The sequence below is a fragment of the Mytilus californianus genome, unplaced genomic scaffold (genome assembly GCF_021869535.1).
Source record: "Mytilus californianus isolate M0D057914Y unplaced genomic scaffold, xbMytCali1.0.p SCAF_18, whole genome shotgun sequence".
Taxonomy (NCBI): domain Eukaryota; kingdom Metazoa; phylum Mollusca; class Bivalvia; order Mytilida; family Mytilidae; genus Mytilus; species Mytilus californianus.
The window spans coordinates 12,410,639-12,432,726 of record NW_026262666.1 but is presented as its reverse complement, the minus strand read 5'-3'; the positions used below and the strand labels follow the sequence as shown (position 1 = coordinate 12,432,726).

The window sequence follows — 22,088 nt, the reverse complement described above, 5'->3', positions numbered from 1 at the left end:
TATAATTATTTTGGGTTATATTTGACAAAATTTCTGAAATAGTCAATATTTGACTTCAATTTTCTCAGTAACTAAACCTAGAGTTTATGAATGGGAACTGACACTTAACCTCTCTGAATTACCTAAAATTGTCCATGCACATTGTTAACATTTAGTGCAAAGCTACTAAAACTGACAAAATAGCCTCCACTTGAGATACTGTCATTTATATTCAATATGAGCACGAGCTTTACGCAAACATATATTTTGCTACAAAATGTATTTTAAAACGATGTTAAAGTGTGTAAAATGTATATTAGCTAATAAGCTTTTGCTAATATAAATTTTGTCTGAAAACTATGCATCAAATTTCAATTTTAGGTAAAATATGTAAATTTTGACATGTTTATGACATCATAATGAAATAACCTTTATGCACTTAAATTTTCAGTAAATACTTACAACTATGTAGCTGGCTTTTAACTCATTATACATGAGATACTGGTTTTTGGACATTGGTATAAATTAGAAGGCGAGATGAGATAAAGGTGAAGTGATTTCTGTCAACTCAAACCAATACACAACCACATATAGACAAGAATTTAACAAAAAAATTTAAAGTTTTACTTTGTATTTTAAAATTTATTGATGTTCAGTCTGATGATTTTTGTTGTTACATCATTTCATCCAAGGAATCTAAATTTACGTCTTGACCTCTCATGTTTTAAGGTTCTGGTGATTGGTCTAAAGTTTTGGTCTCTACCTCTTGTTTTCAAGGTACAATGCATTTGTTAAAGATTTTGGTCATATTTGTTTTTTTCCTATGTTCTTTAATTGGCTTAAGTATTTCAACCTCACCTCTTATGTGCCACGGTACTGTTGACTGCTCCATAATTTTTGTCCTCATCTCTTTACATTCATCAAGCATATTTTGACTACCAAGTCTTCCAACAGCCTGTAAATATTCAAATGGTCAGTTACATGTTACAATGACCATATAAGTGAGAGGTTAATCTAGCTATAAAACCAGCTTTAATCCACCATTTTCTACATAAGGAAATCATTGACCTACCACTAGTTGATCCCCATAAACTGACCTAATCACAAACTAATACATGTAAACTAAGCAAAACTAATACATGTAAACTAAGCAAAACTAATACATGTAAACTAAGCAAAAGTTTTAAAGTCAATTGACCATGACTGAGGGGGCAGGGCCAAATAATCTCCATGAAAATGATTTTAGCAAATGGTAATGCAACTGCATACCAAATATCATTGACCTACCACAAGTGGTTCCCCATAAACTGACCTAATCACAAACTAATACATTGTTGACGCCCACGCCCATGCTGGAAACAGCATACCTTTGTCAGGCTCTTTGACTCTGTCAAGGCGAGACAAAAACACAAATCTTGAAGATAGTTCTAGAAGTTCACATCATAATGAACATAATTGTATTTTAAGTTTGAATTAGATATGACCACAACTTCATGGTAAACTATAGTTATTACTTAAAACCAAAACTCTCACCTTATATGAAACAGACAAACAGACGTTAAAATTGATTGCAAAAATGAAAAAAGGTAGAAAATGGACAGAAACACAAATGGGTCTTCGTTTCTATTGTAAATGGTGCTTAAAAACATTATACTAGTAGTCTTTTTCCAATGTCAGCAAGGGTCCAACTTGCACATTATAGGTTGCACTTTGTAAATACAGCTGTTTAACAAACCACATCTCTTTTGGGGAGATATATAATATGCATAGATATTTTGTTTTGTTTACCTACTGGTTCCTGGATATGATCTCTAGGTTTCAACACATACCGGTATATTCGTTATGACATCATCTATAGTAGGTTAATTTAACCTGTTTTGAATGCATTTTCTTATCATTGAAATAAACATAAATGAAATTTCGGCAATGTAAAGTGCAAATTTCAGTCAAATATTAAACAGGATAAGAACCTTTATTACACCCTTTCAGACTGTCCCACTGTGATTGGTTGATTATTCTACACCTACCATTAAGTGAAAACAGAAGGTCCCACTGTGATTGGTTGATTATTCTAGACCAACCATTACGTGGAAACAGAAGGTCCCACTGTGACTGGTTGATTATTCTACACCTACCATTACGTGAAAACAGAAGGTCCCACTGTGACTGGTTGATTATTCTAGACCTACCATTACGTGGAAACAGAAGGTCCCACTGTGACTGGTTGATTATTCTAGACCTACCATTACGTGGAAACAGAAGGTCCCACTGTAATTGGTTGATTATTTTAGACCTACCATTACGTGGAAACAGAAGGTCCCACTGTGACTGGTTGATTATTCTACACCTACCATTACGTGGAAACAGAAGGTCCCACTGTGATTGGTTGATTATTCTAGACCTACCATTACGTAGAAACAGAAGGTCCCACTGTGACTGGTTGATTATTCTAGACCTACCATTACGTGGAAACAGAAGGTCCCACTGTGACTGGTTGATTATTCTAGACCTACCATTACGTGGAAACAGAAGGTCCCACTGTGACTGGTTGATTATTCTAGACCTACCATCACGTGGAAACAGAAGGTCCCACTGTGACTGGTTGATTATTCTACACCTACCATTACGTGGAAACAGAAGGTCCCACTGTGATTGGTTGATTATTCTACACCTACCATTACGTGGAAACAGAATGTCCCAATGTGATTGGTTGATTATTCTAGACCTACCATTACATGGAAACAGAAGGTCCCACTGTGATTGGTTGATTATTCTAGACCTACCATTAAGTGGAAACAGAAGGTCCCACTGTGACTGGTTGATTATTCTACACCTACCATTACGTGGAAACAGAAGGTCCCACTGTGACTGGTTGATTATTCTACACCTACCATTACGTGGAAACAGAAGGTCCCACTGTGATTGGTTGATTATTCTAGACCTACCATTACGTGGAAACAGAAGGTCCCACTGTGACTGGTTGATTATTCTAGACCTACCATTACGTGGAAACAGAAGGTCCCACTGTGACTGGTTGATTATTCTAGACCTACCATTACGTGGAAACAGAAGGTCCCACTGTGACTGGTTGATTATTCTAGACCTACCATTACGTGGAAACAGAAGGTCCCACTGTGACTAGTTGATTATTCTAGACCTACCATTACGTGGAAACAGAAGGTCCCACTGTGACTGGTTGATTATTCTACACCTACTATTACGTGGAAACAGAAGGTCCCACTGTGATTGGTTGATTATTCTACACCTACCATTACGTGGAAATAGAATGTCCCAATGTAATTGGTTGATTATTCTAGACCTACCATTACATGGAAACAGAAGGTCCCACTGTGATTGGTTGATTATTCTAGACCTACCATTAAGTGGAAACAGAAGGTCCCACTGTGACTGGTTGATTATTCTAGACCTACCATTACGTGGAAACAGAAGGTCCCACTGTGACTGGTTGATTATTCTAGACCTACCATTACGTGGAAACAGAAGGTCCCACTGTGACTGGTTGATTATTCTACACCTACCATCACGTGGAAACAGAAGGTCCCACTGTGACTGGTTAATTATTCTTTTCTTTTTTAGGTCATTCAATTTCTTGGTTGCTTTCTTAAGAGAAGCATCTAAGCAAGATGGATCAAATTCACTATCAAACAAAATTTGTACAGCACGAGGGGATATCCCAGACAGCAACAAACTCATACGAACATAGTTTTCTTCTTCTTAAGAAATTGTTGTCATTTTATTTTCCCCATTACTCTGACTGTTTTTCTTGTTTTCCATTATTCAAATGGAACACTCCCGTCTTCCTATTGCTCTTAAAAAATAATTAGAACAAAATCTAAATTGGTAACATCATTTTCAGAAAAAAAAATAAAATAACAAAAGTACCAAACTCCAAGGAAAATTCAAAACGGAAAGTCATTTATAAAATGGCAAAATCAAAAGCTCAAACACATCAAACGAATGGAAAACAACTGTCATATTCCTGACTTGGTACAGGCATTTCCTTATGTAGAAAATGGTGGATTAAATCTGGTTTTATAGCTAGCTAAACCTCTCACTTGTATGACAGTGATAGAATTCCATTATATTGAAAACAATGTGTGAGCAAAACAAAGACATAATAGGTAAAAATGTCAAAAATTGGGGTACAACAGTCACTCATATAACACATGTAATATTATCTTAATCACTATAAGAACAAATAACTATTTCAACAAAGAAAAACAAATAGACACTCTATAGACAAAGTACTTAAACAAAAATAAAAGACAAGAATACAAAGGGAAGTAACTTCTATTCATTCTTGCAAAATTAAGTCAGAAAATGTAATTTAAAGGCAATTCTTATATTGATAGAAATGGAAGCAGATGATATCTTGACATCTTGAGCATTTTCAACGATAAAAATAAGAAGATGTGATATTCAAATTGCCAATGAGACAACTCTACACCATATAAAAACAAGGAGATGTGGTATATGATTGCCAATGAGACAACTATCCACTAAAGTTCAAATGAGGTGGATGTAAGCAATTATGGGCAACCGTACAGCCTTCAACAATGAGAAAAACCCATACCATATAGTCAGCTATAAAAGGCCCCGCCATGAAAAATATGAAACAATTCAACTGAGAAAACTAACGGCCTAATTTATAACAAAACAATTTACGAAAAACAAAATATGACAGACATGAACCAACGAGAACCACTGAACATAAAGAATGTGGCAGGGTGAAACATGTTTGTAAGTGCTCAACCCCCACCCCCGACCCCCTAACCTGGGACAGTGGTGTTACAGCACAACATAAGATATAAAAATCAATTGAAAATGGCTGAACTCATCAGATAGATACAAAGCAGAGAACAATTGGTTTTTCTCTGTTTATTTTGGTTTTTAAGACATCTGACAATTACATTTATTTTACCTATGTTGGTCATGTTAGTTTCTAGTTAATGATTGAAGCAAATAAAACGCAAACTATATACTGTATACAAGGATGATTTAAACAAATTTAAGCTTGCCATTGGATGAAATTGATTTCAGTTGTTCCGTAGAAGAATTTTTTTAAATTATAGCCATGACTTATAATTAATAACACAATGAGAACAGAAGAGGAACATATAATTTAACAACATGGCCAAAGACACCTGGTAAATCAAACAAATGATGAGAATTGGTATTTCTTAGCAATATTCAATCACCCTCAATGGGCCACAATTTCTGCAAAACAAATTTAAATATGCTTTTCAACTTTCAAATTGGCAACTTCCCATCTCTTAGCAGTAAAATACCCTCTGCCCATTGTATGGTGTTTGTTTAGATTAACACTACATGTGTCACAATGAGTAAATTTTGACCTCATGGACATCTCTTAAAGTAGTACATGTACATAGAGGTATATTTTTTATTACATATTTGAATTGACTAGGTAAAAAATAGCTTGTAAGCAAATTTTCATATAAAAAAAATCACAATGGGATCAACAAAGCACAACCATGATGGAATTACATTATGTATTCAATAAAGCAGTTCTGTTGATAGTTGTCTCTCCTAGATCATGTGTCAATAAATCTTGGTTATGCATATACAAATATGCCAGACAAACATGTAAAGTCCATACACCAAATATAGTTAACCTATTGCTTATGTATCTGAGAAACAGAGCTAATTACAAAAATTAAACATAGGGCAATGAACCATGAAAATGAGGTCAAGGTCAGATGAACTACGCCAGACAACATTAACCTAAATGTGGATTGAGGGCTAAAAGAGTTGTCCCTGGTAAAGGGATGCTTGAGTGCTCACAAACATTTTTAACCCAGCCACATTAATAATGTGCCTGTCCCAAGTCAGGAACAGGTAAGTTGTCATTGGGTGCTGTTAATGTCATATTTGTTAAGTGCTTATGGTTTTAGCATTTAACAAGCCCTTATTTTTCTTGTTTAAATTGTTTCACATGTTGTCATGTCAGGATAGTTGTCTCATTGATTGATTGAATGGTTTGTGGTTAATGTCACTTTCAGCACTGTTGTGCTATTTCGTGGTGGTCAGTTGTTATTGGTGGAGGAAGCAGGAGTGCCCACAGAGAACCACCAACTTTTGGTAGGAAATCTGACAATCCTTGTCAATTAAGAATGGAGTCTAGCACACCTGCCATGTGTGGGATTCGAACTCACAATTGTCTCATTGACAATCATACCATATCTCCATACTGTTCATAAAGTTAAGGGCATACGATACAGTTACAAGGAAGGTAATGCATGATGTCGCCATATGTAAAATGTTATTTTTTGCGACGTCAAACTGTGACATATCAGAAAAAGATGCATTTTCTGATGGATTTTAATCATTATCTTGAAAAACGAGTACAAGGACCCCTCTTTTTTAAAATGGCATTTGTCTTGATTATGTATAAAGATTATTTGTACTAATTTTTTTGGAAAAAAATCACTGATGAATCTTTTTCAAATTACAAAATGTAGATAAATATACAGCAAAAAATGCTGGTTTTTTTCTAAAAATCATGAAAATTTAACAAAAATGAATTATTTCTAAAGAGTTGTTGCACATGCACATTTATAGCATAATTAAATGTAAAGAAGATATTATCTTTTGAAACAAAAAAGTTAGGTATGTCTGTTCAAAAGATAGAAATGTTCATGAAACTGAAATTTTAAGAAAATGTCTATAATTTCGACCTCATTTATCTCTAAAAATGGTAAATGAAGGTATATTTTTTATTAGACATTTGAATTGACTAGTTGAATAAAAGAACAGAGTTCCAATGTTCTCCGCGTTGCACATATTTTTACTGTCCAAGGTCCAAGGGCGATAACTAAAAAAAATACTTATTTTTTTGGTTCTTTAAATCTTTTTATAAATATCTTACAGAAATGAAGACTGAGAGCAAATGCAATGCAATTTCCAGTATAATTAATATTTCCAAGGGGCATAACTCGTTAAAAATAATTGATATGGTATGATTTTCTTACTTGTCAGAGACATTGCTGATATAACCCTATGATATAAATTTTATAAAAAAAACGGGTAAGAATTGTACAAATGAGAGCGCTTACGATGAAATTTTCCATATAATTAATGTTTCCAAGGGCATTACTCTTATAAAATAGTTAATCAGCACTGATTTTCGAACTCTTCCGAGACATTGCTGATATTATTAGCGATGATATACGTTTCATAAATATCTGGCAAGAATTGTACATGTGAGAGGGCTATGTTAGCAAGCTCGAACAAACGGATGCACAGTACTTCTATGTCCCCCGCAACGCGTCGCGTGGGTGACAAAAATATCTTGCATGCAAGTTTTATCAAAAAATTACTGTTGGATTAAAACTATATTGTATGCTCTTGAAGAGATTGTCCACCCTGTATACTGTATAGCACAGCATGATGGGCTGATATTATATGTTTAATAAAGCAGTTCTGTTGATAGTTGTCTCTCCTTGATCATGTGTCAATAAATCTTGGTTATGCATATACTTACATGGTACTGAACATGGTAGTACTACATGGTAAGCCTGAGGGATACAAATGACAGGACTTTTAGGTAGACAGAACAGTTCTAGTGATGGTGAAGTTGTCTCCCCTAGATCATGTGGAACCAAAGTTCTATTGTTGGAAGACTTGTCATTTATAAAGACTTAACTATATCTGGTAAAGTTCCATTGTTAGTGATCAGTTCTAAAGATAGTGAGGTTGCTTTCCTTAAACAATGGCAAAATTCTACATGGTTCTTGTATCTGCAAAATTATATAAAGAAATTAGGATAGAGAAAGAGGTATAGATTTATATTTACAAAACTCAAAGAAAATGATATACTGTAAGTTCTGAAATTATTGCATGCATTTATCATTGCAATTTTTGAAGAATGAACAAAAATGCAAGATTAACAAGTGAAACTGTGAGCTACTGCTCACTGATGATACCCTGCCCAAATACTTGAGTGATGAATCTGAAAACGCATCACACGTTATAGCTGACTTATATAAACCCTGAAACCAAATTTCAGAAATCCTTGTAATGTAGTTCCTGAGAAAGATGCAACGAAATATATTGCTGGGACAGACGGACGGACTGACGGATGGATGGATGAACAAACAGAGGCAAAACTGCTTTACTTATCATGACTGAAGTGTAATATGAAGCTTTTACTAAAAGTTTCAAATGAAATTAACATTATCAATGTTTAATGTAAATGAGGTCAAGGTCAGATGAAACCTGCCAGACAAACTTGTAATCATACCATACACAAAAATATAGTTAGCCTATTGCTTATGTATCTGCGAAACAGAGATAATTACTAAAATTAAACATTGGCCAATGAATCATGAAATTGAGGTCAAAGTCAGATGAACCATGCCAGACAATATATATACCAAGCAATCATTCCATACACCAAATATAGTTGACCTATTGCTTATAGTATCTGAAAAACAAACATAACCTTGAAAACTTAACATTAACCAATGAACCATGAAAATGATGTCAAGGTCAGATGAACCCTGCCAGTCAGACATGTACACATTATAATCATTCCATGCACCAAATATAGTTGAACTATTGCTTATAGTATCCGAGATATGGACTTGACCATGTAAACTTAACCTTGATCACTGATCCATGAAATGAGGTTGAGGTTGGGTGAACCATGTCTGACGGACATATAGACCTTGGAAGGCACCATATAGTTATCCTTTTACTCATAGTAAGTGAGTATTTCCCTTTACCAAAAAAATGGACATATGACAGACGGAAACTTCTTAACAAAAGGTATCTGCACATAAGGTATGAAGCATCCAGGTCTTCTACCTTCTGAAATATAATGCTTTAAAATACCCATAATAAGTGAGAAGTTCACATGACAAAAAAAAACAAATTTTTTTCAAGAAGTTGCTGAACCATGAAAATGAGGTCAAGGACAATGGACATATGACAGACGGAAACTTCCTAACATAAGGTATCTGGATACAAGGTATGAAGCATCCAGTTCTTTTACATTCTGAAATATAAAGCTTTTAACAAATAGTTTAAGCCGTTGCCACTGCCGGATAATCTCTATGTCTCGCATTCTTCTTCTTTCGTCGTAGGCAGGACAAAAAAATTGTTGTAAAATGATGTACGGTACCAGTAATTATCAGTGACAAAAAGTTGCAGATTGCCAATAGAAATGCATGCAGTAAAAAAAATTATCATTGAAATTTTCTTGCCATCTTGCAAATATGACGGCGCATTCTCAAAACAGTACACAATCAATTGCAAAAGAAAAAACAGGGTACATGTGCTTGCATGTTTTTTTTCTCACTTAAATCAGAAAACCTCATTTTTAATGCTTAGGATGTCAGCTTTTGGCAAGAAAAAAAGCAGTCTTTTATTAATGCCACTTTCCTGCCTTAAAACCAAAATAAAATAAGAAACTCTGACATTAATTGATTATTATGGTGAAAAAAAAGTAACCAGTTGTTTATTCAAAATCAAGCTTTATGTCCCACAGTAGATTTCACATGCTAATCCATAAACAGCATCTCTGTTTTCCTATAGTTCTTTCGAATTCACGCATCTGATTTGTTACCATCTGTTTATTTTTTGGTAACTTTGGAGGCATATTGTTTGTGGCATGGTCAAAACAATGTGTGAAATTTGGATGAATCATTAGCTGCCCCTGCTACTGTATCTTATACTCTTAATTATCAGTCAATGGCCAGTTGCATATAGATAGAAGGTGTTATTGTCACAGTATTCCAAAAAAAAGTTAAAGTCCCATAACACCTGTATAAATGGTCAAATCAAAATGGGGCTACAATATGGTCTACTACACATGATGGCAAACAATCCTACCAAGTATGAGAACTTTCTGTAAAATAGACTCAGAAGAGTTGTGTTCACAAGATGTTATTGTCACAATACAAAAAAAAATGGTCAAAGTCCCATAACTCCTGTAAAAATTGTCTAATCAAACTGCCGATATAGCAATAGCAGGGTGAAGAGAATATGACATTTAACAATCCTACAAAGTATGAAAACTTTATGTAAAAAAGTCTGACTGAGTATTGATGTGCTTCGGACTCAGGGCTAAGGGCTCAGGCAAAGATGGACGGACAGAAACCATTACCATTTCGCATGGGGGATAATTATAAATAAATAATCAACACATATTACTAAGTTGTAATAATCATTTAATCATCATTTAAACTAGAAAGATAGAGTTTGTTTGAGTTTAGTTTTGTAAAGAGACACACCAATAACACTATTTTTTAAAAACTCTGAGGTTGTCTCCCTTACCTCATGCTTTTACACCTCTTTTTCAAATAGACACTTAAAAATGTATGAAATCAGCAGTAAAACAGGTGATGAATTTGTCTCCCTTGGCAGAGACATAAAAGATTAATAGAAGCAACACTTATATTGTCTAGAGTACATGGTAACACTTGTAAGTACCTGTAATCCGTTGAAAGTTAAGGTGTCTCCCCTTAATCATTAAATCTTCATTGCTCATCCCCTGTAAGTAAAGATAAATAATTCAGAAATACATCTATGTAGTCTTATTTCCTAGAAAAAGGAATTAAACTTATGATTGCATATCAATTTTACATGATTGCATGATAAATGTATATTATATATGATTGCAGACAAATTTATTCAACAAGAATTTGCACTTTACTTTTTTTAACAAAAAAAAAATAAACTTATGATTGCATATCTATTTTACATGATAAATGTGTATTATATATGATTGCAGACAAATCTATTCAACAAGAAGTTGCATTTTACATAAATTAGATCACTTTTTTTAATAAAAAAGGAATTAAACTTACGATTGCATATCTATTTTACATGATTGCATGATAAATATATATTACATATGATTGAAGACAAATTCATTCTCCACGAATTTGCATTTTACATAATTAAATGACTTTCTTTAACAGTAAAATGCATGTGTAAGAAATTGAAAAAGATAATGTGCGGTTCTTTGGTGTCAGTGGCGGATCCAGAACTTTTCATAAGGGTTGGCCCGCTGACTGACCTAAGGTGGGGCCCGCTAAGACCAGTCATGCTTCAGTGATTCCCTATATAATCAACCAAATTTTTCCCACGAAAGGGCCCCTGGATCCGCCTATGGGTGTTAATAGAACTAGATATAAACAATTATGACAGATGTAATTACAGTAACCTCAATCTTATTGAGAAACTGACTCATATATATAGTCACCTAGATGCATCCTTAAAACCAAGTAAATTAATTGTAGATCATGCATTGTTTATTAAAGATCGAAAACCAAAAAAATGAGGTGCCAAAATATAAAGAATAGAGAATAATGGACAAAAAGTATAAACAATCGAGATAAATGGCATAAGAAATTAAAGAATACAGAAAGCCAGACCCTTAAAGTAAGGCTCAGTATGAACTTTTTTTTTATTGAAGCTTTATAAAATGTTAAATTTAGTTGTCAATGAACCATACTTCACTGTTATAAATTAATATTGGTCTTACTAGTGCATAAAACTATCTCCCTGCCCGTCCTTTTGTGAGGTTATAGCAGGTCCCAGATGAGTTATATAAAACAGTTAGTATGTAAACTTAAATATTATCCTTAGAATATAAGTTCCCAAGGGACAATATATTAAGTAAAAACTATCCCTACAGATGAAATATAAGTCAATAATGGATATGTTTTACCTTTAAAATTTGTCCCACTCTAAAAAATTTTATCCGCTACGAAGGATAAAATCAATGTAGATATAATATCCTGAGGATAAAAGTGAGTAGTAAAATAATTTCCCATGGGATAATATTACCAAGAAATTTATTATTTCTAGGGATAATATTTCTACAAAATTATATCCATTTGGGATAATATTTCAGTAAAATTATATCCGATGGGATAATACTTCAGTAAAATTATATCCGATGGGATACAATATCATGTAAATACTATCCTACTGCATCTTGATCAATGAAGTGTTTTAACAAATGGCACATTGCTTTAAAGGAACAAGTAAAATGATAATAGATAATCATTTATGTCAAGATGGATGGAGAGGAGTATAACGTTTTGTACAAATATCTGCTGAATAAAGAATACTCCGAAAACAGCTCTTTAAATGAGAAACGAGCATTACGAAAACGTGCCCATGTAAACTTAAATATTATCCTTAGAATATAAGTTCCCAAGGGACAATATATTAAGTAAAAACTATCCCTACAGATGAAATATAAGTCAATAATGGATATTTTTTACCTTTAAAATTTGTCCCACTCTAAAAAATTTTATCCGCTACGAAGGATAAAATCAATGTAGATATAATATCCTAAGGATAAAAGTGAGTAGTAAAATAATTTCCCATGGGATAATATTACCAAGAAATTTATTATTTCTAGGGATAATATTTCTACAAAATTATATCCATTTGGGATAATATTTCAGTAAAATTATATCCGATGGGATACAATATCATGTAAATACTATCCTACTGCATCTTGATCAATGAAGTGTTTTAACAAATGGCACATTGCTTTAAAGGAACAAGTAAAATGATAATAGATAATCATTTATGTCAAGATGGATGGAGAGGAGTATAACGTTTTGTACAAATATCTGCTGAATAAAGAATACTCCGAAAACAGCTCTTTAAATGGGAAACGAGCATTACGAAAACGTGCCCATGTAAACTTAAATATTATCCTTAGAATGTAAGTTCCCAAGGGACAATATATTAAGTAAAAACTATCCCTACAGATGAAATATAAGTCAATAATGAAATTTTTTACCTTTAAGATTTGTCCCACTCTAAAAAAATTTATCCGCTACGAAGGATAAAATCAATGTAGATATAATATCCTAAGGATAAAAGTGAGTAGTAAAATAATTTCCCATGGGATAATATTACCAAGAAATTTATTATTTCTAGGGATAATATTTCTACAAAATTATATCCATTTGGGATTATATTTCAGTAAAATTATATCCGATGGGATACAATATCATGTAAATACTATCCTACTGCATCTTGATCAATGAAGTGTTTTAACAAATGGCACATTGCTTTAAAGGAACAAGTAAAATGATAATAGATAATCATTTATGTCAAGATGGATGGAGAGGAGTATAACGTTTTGTACAAATATCTGCTGAATAAATAATACTCCGAAAACAGCTCTTTAAATGAGAAACGAGCATTACGAAAACGTGCCCAAAGCTTCATAATTAAAGAAAATAAGCTGTACTACAGAATTAATGAAGGTAAGTTTTATATTTATATTTGTATAATCATCAATAATTAACAGTGTTTGTTTTGAAATATGTTTTGAATTAAATAAAAGAGATTTTAAACCCAAAAATAATCAAATATCGATCATGGATCAGAAGATGTAGATAAAATAGAACTATCCCATAAATAATATCCGCAGGTTATAATACATGTAGTATACAGAGATAAAATGTCAGTGATATTTTATCCTAACTGGAATAAATCTTATCATAAATAGTATTCACTAATTAAAGGACAATTTTCTTCGGGGATAACATGTATGTTCAGAACAAAAAGGTGCGTTTGATTTTGTTTCCAGTTATTAGATTACAGTTGTCTCTCTTTTAATACTTATCCTATGTTGATTTTTATTAAAAAAATTATATAAATTTATATTTATACAAAAGTTAAAATAATCTTTCATATTATTTTCAGGCAAATGTGTAGCAGCAGATGATCAAAATTTGAGATTGGTAATCCCATCAGACGAAAAATTTCGAATTATATCAGAATGTCACATAAATAGTGGTCCCACCTTGGAGTCGACAAAACTGTGGTGAAAATACAAGAACGTTATTACTGGAAAGGTATAATAAAAGATGTGAAAAGCTTCATAAAAACTTGTGAACAGTGTCAAACAAGTAATAAAAAACAGAAAACAACAAAACCAGAAATGACATCAATACCCGTTCCTCCCTCAACATGGAAAAAATTGCCATTGACTTAATCGGCCCATATAATGACAAAACTGGAAAACCTCTTTCCGATGCAGGATACAAATATGTATTAACCGTCATAGACTTTTTTTCAAATTATACAGAAGCATTTCCTCTCTATACCAAAAACGCAAGTGAAATAGCTGAAAACTTGTATACTTTATTTTGTCGCCATGGAGTACCACTGGAAATGACTAGCGATAATGGTGGTGAATTTAATTCCAAGTTATCTGGTGTGATATATGACATGTATGGATACACACATATTAAAATAACCCCTTATAATCCACAGGCAAATGGCAAATGTGAAAGGTATAATCAGACTCTTAAAAACATGTTGAACAAAACCGTAAAAGAGGAAACTAATCTTTGGGAACGTTTTCTGCCAAAATGTTTGTTTTCTTACAACACTTCCAAACATTCATCTACTAATTTCTCACCTTTCTATTTAATGTATTGGCGAAATCCGATATTACCAAATGAACAATCTATAGGTAATACTGTTAACACTTTTCAGTCATATGAAGAATTAAACCAAGGTCAAATTGAAGATTGTGCTATAAAATTACAAGAAATTCAGAAGTTGATTTCGGAGGAAGTCATGGAAAATATCGATCAAGCACAAAAAAGACAGAAGTTGCATTTTGACAATAGACATAATATTCATGAAAATGAGTTTAAAGAAAATGATAATGTACTGGTGAAAAATAAGAAGGGAAAGAAAGGAATGGAAAAACAAAATTGGTTGGGGCCATACAAAATTGATAAAGTTGTAAAAAGTCAGGTCCAAATGAATACAGAATTCCACGAAAACTTATTTATTAAGATTAATTTAAACCAGTCAGACCAGTTATTATTAGGCCTAATATATAGAACACCATCAAACAGATCACAGGAATACACTAAACAATTAAATACGCTTACCACTGAAGCTTGTAGTAAAGGCTACCCACATATCCTATTAATGGGAGATTATAATTTTCCTGAAATAAACTGGGACAGTTGGAATTCACCAGGTGAAAGTAAAGAAAGTAATGAATACAAATTTTTAGAGAATCTACAAGAAAACTTCTTATTTCAACATGTTACAAGACCAACACGATGGAGGGGTACCAATACACCCCATACCCTAGACCTGATTTTAACAAATGAGGAAAATATGATCTCGAATTTAGAATACCAAAGTCCACTGGGAAAAAGCGATCACTGCACTATGAAATTTGACTTTAGTTGCTATACAAATATTAAAAGTAAACCAAAAATAATTAAATTATTTAATAGAGGAAACTACATAAAAATAAAAGAAGAACTAGATAACATTCAATGGTCAGAATTACTACAGAAAGAAAATGATATAAAGGAAAACTGGAGATCAGTTTTAAGTATAATTCAAGATATGGACAAAAAATATATACCAACAAAAGAAAGGAAACAAATCGGTAGAGGGAAAAACAATTTTCCAATGGATAAAAACACCATAGATAAAATTAAAAGGAAAAACATCCTCTCAAAAAAGATAACGCATAATAACGACCCAGATGTGAGGAAAGAATACAATAAGATAAGGAATCAAGTAAAAAGTAGAGTAAATAAGTTGAAGAAAAATCTGTCTGAAAAAGCTAAAGAAAACCCAAAAGCTATCTGGAGTTATATCAAGTCAAAAACTAAAACCAAAGAAGGAATTGGGGATTTACACCTGGATCCAGAAGACACAAAATCAGATAAAACGGAGGATAATAGCAAGAAGGCCAAATTACTAGTAGAATACTTTTCCAGCGTATTCACCAAGGAACCTGACGGAGTAGTGCCATCACCAACGCCGGTATTAGTAACTAATGAAATGTCAAATCAGAAAATAAAGGAAGAAGTAGTGCTGAAACACTTAAAAGCATTAAAAATAGATAAATCTCCAGGTATGGACAAACTACACCCTAGGCTGCTAAAAGAGATCGCTGAATCATTGGCAAATCCTTTATGTATAATATATAATCAATCACTTGAAAGTAAGACAGTACCTAACGATTGGAAAAATGCTATGATAAGTGCTATATTTAAAAAGGGTAATAAGTCACTAGCCAAAAATTATAGACCAGTCAGTTTGACATCTGTAGTATGCAAAATAATGGAGAAGATATTGCGTGAATTTATTATAGAGCATATGAAAAAGAACAACTTATTCTCTAAAAAGCAATACGGATTTATTGCAGGGAGGTCAACTGGTCTTCAATTATTAGAAGTGATTGATAAGTGGATAGAGGCATTAGATCAAGGTTTAGACATAGACTGCATATATACTGATTTTATGAAGGCCTTTGATAAGGTACCTCATAAAAGATTAATAGCCAAAATAAAAAATCTAGGTGTCAATGAAGATATAGTAGGGTGGATAACAAGCTTCTTAGAAGATAGGAAACAAAAGGTCATAGTGAATGGTGAAGAATCAGACTGGGCTAACGTTACATCTGGGATACCCCCAAGGATCAGTACTAGGACCATTACTATTTGTACTATATATAAATGATCTTCCAGACCAAGTGGATTCTGATGCATACCTATTTGCGGATGATACCAAGATCTTTAGAATAATAAAAACCCAGAAAGACAGACAAATTCTACAAGAAGACCTTAACAAGATGGAATCCTGGAGTGACAAATGGCTACTCAAATTTCACCCGGAAAAATGTAAATATATGAAAATATGCAAGAAATCTAATAGCACTGACCAACCATCAAATTATAGTCTTCTAAAACATCCAATAGCACAGGTTAAAGAGGAAAAAGATATAGGAGTCCTTATTGACTCAGAACTCACCTTTGAAAATCACATAAGTGAAAAAGTGAACAAGGCCAACTCCATATTTGCACTTCTTAGAAGAACATTTAAGTACTTGGGAATTGAGACATTCATGCCATTATACAAAACCATGGTTAGAACCCACCTAGATTATGCCAGCTCAGTCTGGTCCCCATACAGGAAAAAAGATATCGACAAAATAGAAGGTGTCCAAAGAAGGGTACAAAACAATTACCAGGTCTCAAAGACATGAGCTACCCAGAGCGACTTAAAAAACTAGGCTTACCAACATTATCGTATAGGAGAATAAGAGGGGATATGATTGAAACCTTCAAAACAATGAATGGATACTACGACAAAGAAGTAAGCTCATTTTTAAGAACGGCAGACGATTCTCAACAAAGATTCAGTAGCAGGACCAACAGTAATAAAGTCATTCATCAAAGATTCAAAACAAATATCCGTAAACACTCTTTCTCTGTTAGAATTGCTAAAACCTGGAACAAATTACCAGATAAAATAACAAAGTCACCATCAATAAATGCATTTAAAAACCGATTAGACAAATTTTGGTCAGACGAAGAGATATACTATAATGACTACAGAGCAGAAATATCCGGAAGTCACGGACAAAACAGTAATAGAAAAACATTAAATTATGAGTCTGGTGAAGAGGAACCTTGAGGGATCCTGTACTGGAAATCAACTATAAGTAACTATAAGTAAGTAAGTAAAAAAGGGCACATACAGGATTAAATGTGTATCAAGTGATGATGTTATAGGCACATTCAAACAGATGAACATTAAGAAATATTATTCTCCCAATGACAATACTCAGACAGTATCAGCTGAAATACATTTTGAACCCAATAAAACACAATCTGTTGTTGATCATCATGATTTAGATAAAAGTTATGAATCAAACAATAATGAAAACCAAGATCAGAATTCGGATATGAACAATAATAACTGTGATGTTATCGATGGATCCTTGTTCCTAACACAGTCCACTTTTAAAGATAAATACAGAGGATGAAATTGAAATCATTGAACAGTATATTCAAGAGCAAAATGATCAAGAAGATGAAACCCAAAATAAGCGTCCGAAAAGAAAGTGTAGAGATAAGAAACGTCAATCTAGTATTTTTGAATATTTTGCACATTAACAGATGAAATGGAAAAATGCATTGAAAATATGTTGTTTGTAACATAAATTTGTGAATGTAATATATATTTCTTTTGTATTTGTGTTATTGTTGAACAATTATTCAAAAAAATAATATAATTTATAGTGAATATTGTTTTATTTCGAGGACAGAATTTTCCAAGCATTAACTGGGTTATTCTTAACCAGATATTTCCAAGATTTCCTACTAAGGACTGTTTTTAATTTTTTCGTAAAATGATCCGGGAGATAAAATGTCTTTGAATATTTTATCCTCTAGGATAGAAAATTGCAACATTTTATATCCCACAACACTAAAATAATATCCATCATTGTGGATATTTTTTTAGTGTTGGGGATATAATTTGTTGCAATTTTCTATCTTAGAGGATAAAATATTCCAAGACATTTTATCCCCCGGATCATTTTACAGGGGGGATCAAATTAATTGTTACAAGTAGACTGAAACCGAAAGTAGAATATAGGTTAGTCCAAATAATTATGACGTCTTGAAAGGCTATTATGTTTTTTTTCTTTGACGCCTTACATCGACGTCGATGTAAGGCGTCAAAGAAAAAAAATATAATAGCCTTTCAAGACGTCATAATTATTTGGACTAAATATAGGTATATTTTTTAGTTTATAATATTAACGTTTTAAGATTATGTCTCAGAGGATTATGTGTCGTGACTGATTTTTCCTTTTACCAGCATTTTAACCTAATGTTCGACCTTTTACGCTATTTCACCGAAATCTTCACCGAATGTATTGCAGGCCTGATAGAAAGCACATGTGTGAACGTCCTCTAATCTCTAAAATAGAAGGGAGGTAATTAACGACAACATTTTAGGTTACTATTGGTAACAGTTCAAGCATTTGATCTCGAAAAAAATGATATATATCTTGATCAACCTGAGACATAATATATATATTTATTATAATGATCCCAGATCAAACCTATCTGAATCGTAAACACGGAAAACAGTTATTATACATCTACATATAATCTGTCACGTTATAATGAAGTATAACGAAATCGGAGTTCTAGAGGTAGTTGTCAAAGTTGAATAAATAAAAATGCATGATATAGGTTTCACCGTGGCGTGGGCCGTTTGTCTGGTCATCTGAAGGTCCTTACTACTATCTGTCAATATATATACAATCCTCAGAATACCAGCAATGTAATTAAATGTGCATCAAACTTCTATCATTATCTGTTGAAAGTCGATATGCCTCTTACTGTCAAGTGGTTTTTTTTTTCTTCAAATTTTAACAGAATATTTTCACAAAGTAGTGCATAAAATACGGTTTTTTTAGGGGAAATATGACTATTTTCAATAACTGTGCAGTGTGTTTTGGATCAAATTATAGTTTTAACTTGTATACACTAGTTAAATTTGTAATTATTAGTGTACCAGCGCAACAAACTTGAAATGCGCTTAAAATTCGTAGTCATGACTTAAAGAATTTATTGAAAAAGAGACAAAAACACTAAAATATCCTGATTTTTTTTTTTAGAGTAGTTGAAATAGATTTAATAAAACATTGTTGCGTAAGTTGCTTGCTTATGAGAAAGATGAAAAACTTTTGTTTAGATGAAGGAACATGTATATGTCAATGAAAAAATTACAGACTAAGGTATGGATTCCTCCTATATTTGCACAAAATCATGAATTTGGCAACAAAAATATATCATCTCAAAACATAATTTCTAAAAAGAAAACAAACTGGATGATGATAATATTCTTATTTTTTTTTTCTCACGTCTTGAGTAGCAGACTTGACTACTTAATTTTTTATAATTTTCTTTAGTCGTGTGTAAATTTTCATCTGAGGTCGACGACAATTACTTTGATTTTCAGTTTCTTAATCGAATTCTTGTCTTTAAAATGACCAACTTTAAATTGACCAATCCAGTCCGACTTTTGTTGTTAATATATACATAACCAGGAACATATATATTGACATAGATATACTGTTCCCAGACATAACGGATTAATAAAATTTGATTGCTATACAATTATGAGCAGTTATGGGCCGATCCTATATACCATCGAAATTTCTGTTTCGGTATTGGACATGGTCTTTCCCCAGACTGCTTATATATAAATAACGTATTTACGTTAAATCCGTTGAATGTGTACTGTTTGATATTTTAGTCTGGGAAAGCATGTTTGATATTTATTACTCGGCTTTGAACTAACTTTCCGTGAATCTTGATTAATACTTTTAAAGCTGTTGTCTTTTTCTTTTTGGTTTTTGTTGGTGCTCCGTGCGCAACTGATAGACGAGTCAAGCCCTTTCCAACTGATTTTACAGTTTGTTCTTTGTTATCCTGTTTTGACACTGTCCAAGGTTAAGGGAGGTTTGAGCGCTCTAAAACATGTTTCACGTGGCCACTTCATCTATGTCGCAAGTTAGGAGCCTGTAAATCAGTGGTTGCCTTTTGTTGCTGTCTGCAGTGTTTGTTTTTCGTAAACTGGTTAATCATAGAACGGCTTTGGATTTTCTCGTTTGAATTGTTTCACATTTGATAATGCTGGGTCCTTTTATACCTTACTAAACGGTTTGGGATTAGCTCAATGTTGTTGAAGGCCGTACAGCAAATCTGCGTGCCGTGTGCAGTGTCGTCCCTCACCTAGCCGTACGGTTACATAGTTATGGTGCTTACATGCATCCACGTGTGTCGCGACTTCCAAAGGGTCAAAAGGAAACAACTTATTCTAATGAGATTGGTGTTTACATAGACTATGCGAACTAGAAGCCTCGGTTGGAGACATAGTGCTCCAACATAGTGCACGAACGGATGAAAAGGGCACTATAATAGAAAAACAAAGGATATGGGGTATCCATCCATGACACAAAATCAGTATATTCACAGCGAAAAACAAACAAAAAGTAAAGGAACAGCACTTGTATTGTTGTTCTTCATCTCAAAGTCACAGTGAGGCCTTCAACACGGAGCAAAAAAAAAAACTCTCACCTCACAGCAAGTTTAAGACGGCCCCTAGCACCGGTTTGAGCGGACTTCTTTTATACAAAATGATTTGGATAGACCTTGTAAAGTGTATCACCACCAAATTGAGCACGGTCAAAAAAGAACATACTGGAAAGTTGTACATATTTAAAACAAAATAGTTGCTACGCATAGGTGTAAATATCAATCTATGTAGAATATATTTTAGTTATTAATGTATCAAATGAAAAGTGAAGGACTGGTGATCCTTGTAGAACAAATATTGACTGATAATTTTGAATAATACAAAAATGTATTTTGTTTTGCATAGTTGTTCTTTTATTGTTCTGTTACGCCACTGTCCCAGGTTACAAGTCAGAAGCCTGCATAGTTTAGTGGTTGTCGTTGGTTCGTGTCCATCATATTTGTTTTTCGTAAATTGTTCTGTTATAAATTATACCGTTAGTTTTCTCAATTGAATTGTTTCATATTTTTCATATATCGAGGACTTTCATAGCCGACTATACGGTATGGATTTTTCTAATTATTCTAGGCCGCACGGTTGCCTATAATTGCTTAAATCCACTTCATTTGAACTTTGGTAGATAGTTGTCTCATTGGCAATCATACCACATCTCCTTATTTTTATAATGAATTAATTCACAATATTGCCTGTATCTATGTCTTCAATTAACAGAGGCGCATTTTTCGCATATATATCATAGTCAATCAGTAATTGGTAGACATATTTGGGGGAAAGGGCCCACTTTTATTTTACTGATTCTACAAGATACTAGTATAATTTTAAAGATTTCACAAAAAAAAAATGTTTTGAAGGAAGACTTCTTTTCACTATATATAATCGCCACTGGTGAGCCAAGCTCTTGAATTTCTAAAGAGGTATGGCTTATTTTCTTTGAAATTATTTCACACGAGGGCCCTTTTTAGAATCCAAAGTTTACAAACGATTCTTGTTGTGTATTTATAAGGATTTAAAGACCATTTTCGTACAATAGATAACGTCTCAGAACTGCAATCTTGAGATATCAACTTTTGTCGGAATAAAGAATAAGAAGGAAATTAAAAAAATTACTGGAAGTAAAACTATACGTTGTCTTCCAGATATAAGTTAATTTGGTTTGGTTCAATGCAATTTTTTACAAAAAAAATGTTATAAAAAATATCAGAGTC

General features: G+C 32.9%; 1 long non-coding RNA gene across 1 annotated transcript; it reads right to left on the bottom strand.

The window, feature by feature from the left end:
- Positions 1–7,507: 7,507 nt before the first annotated feature.
- On the bottom strand, positions 7,508–18,759 carry LOC127726748 (uncharacterized). The gene is made up of 3 exons (XR_007993673.1): positions 18,673–18,759; positions 10,453–10,513; positions 7,508–7,757 (listed from the first exon to the last, which is right to left on the bottom strand). It is a non-coding gene; the product is annotated as an uncharacterized LOC127726748 (long non-coding RNA).
- Positions 18,760–22,088: the final 3,329 nt, after the last annotated feature.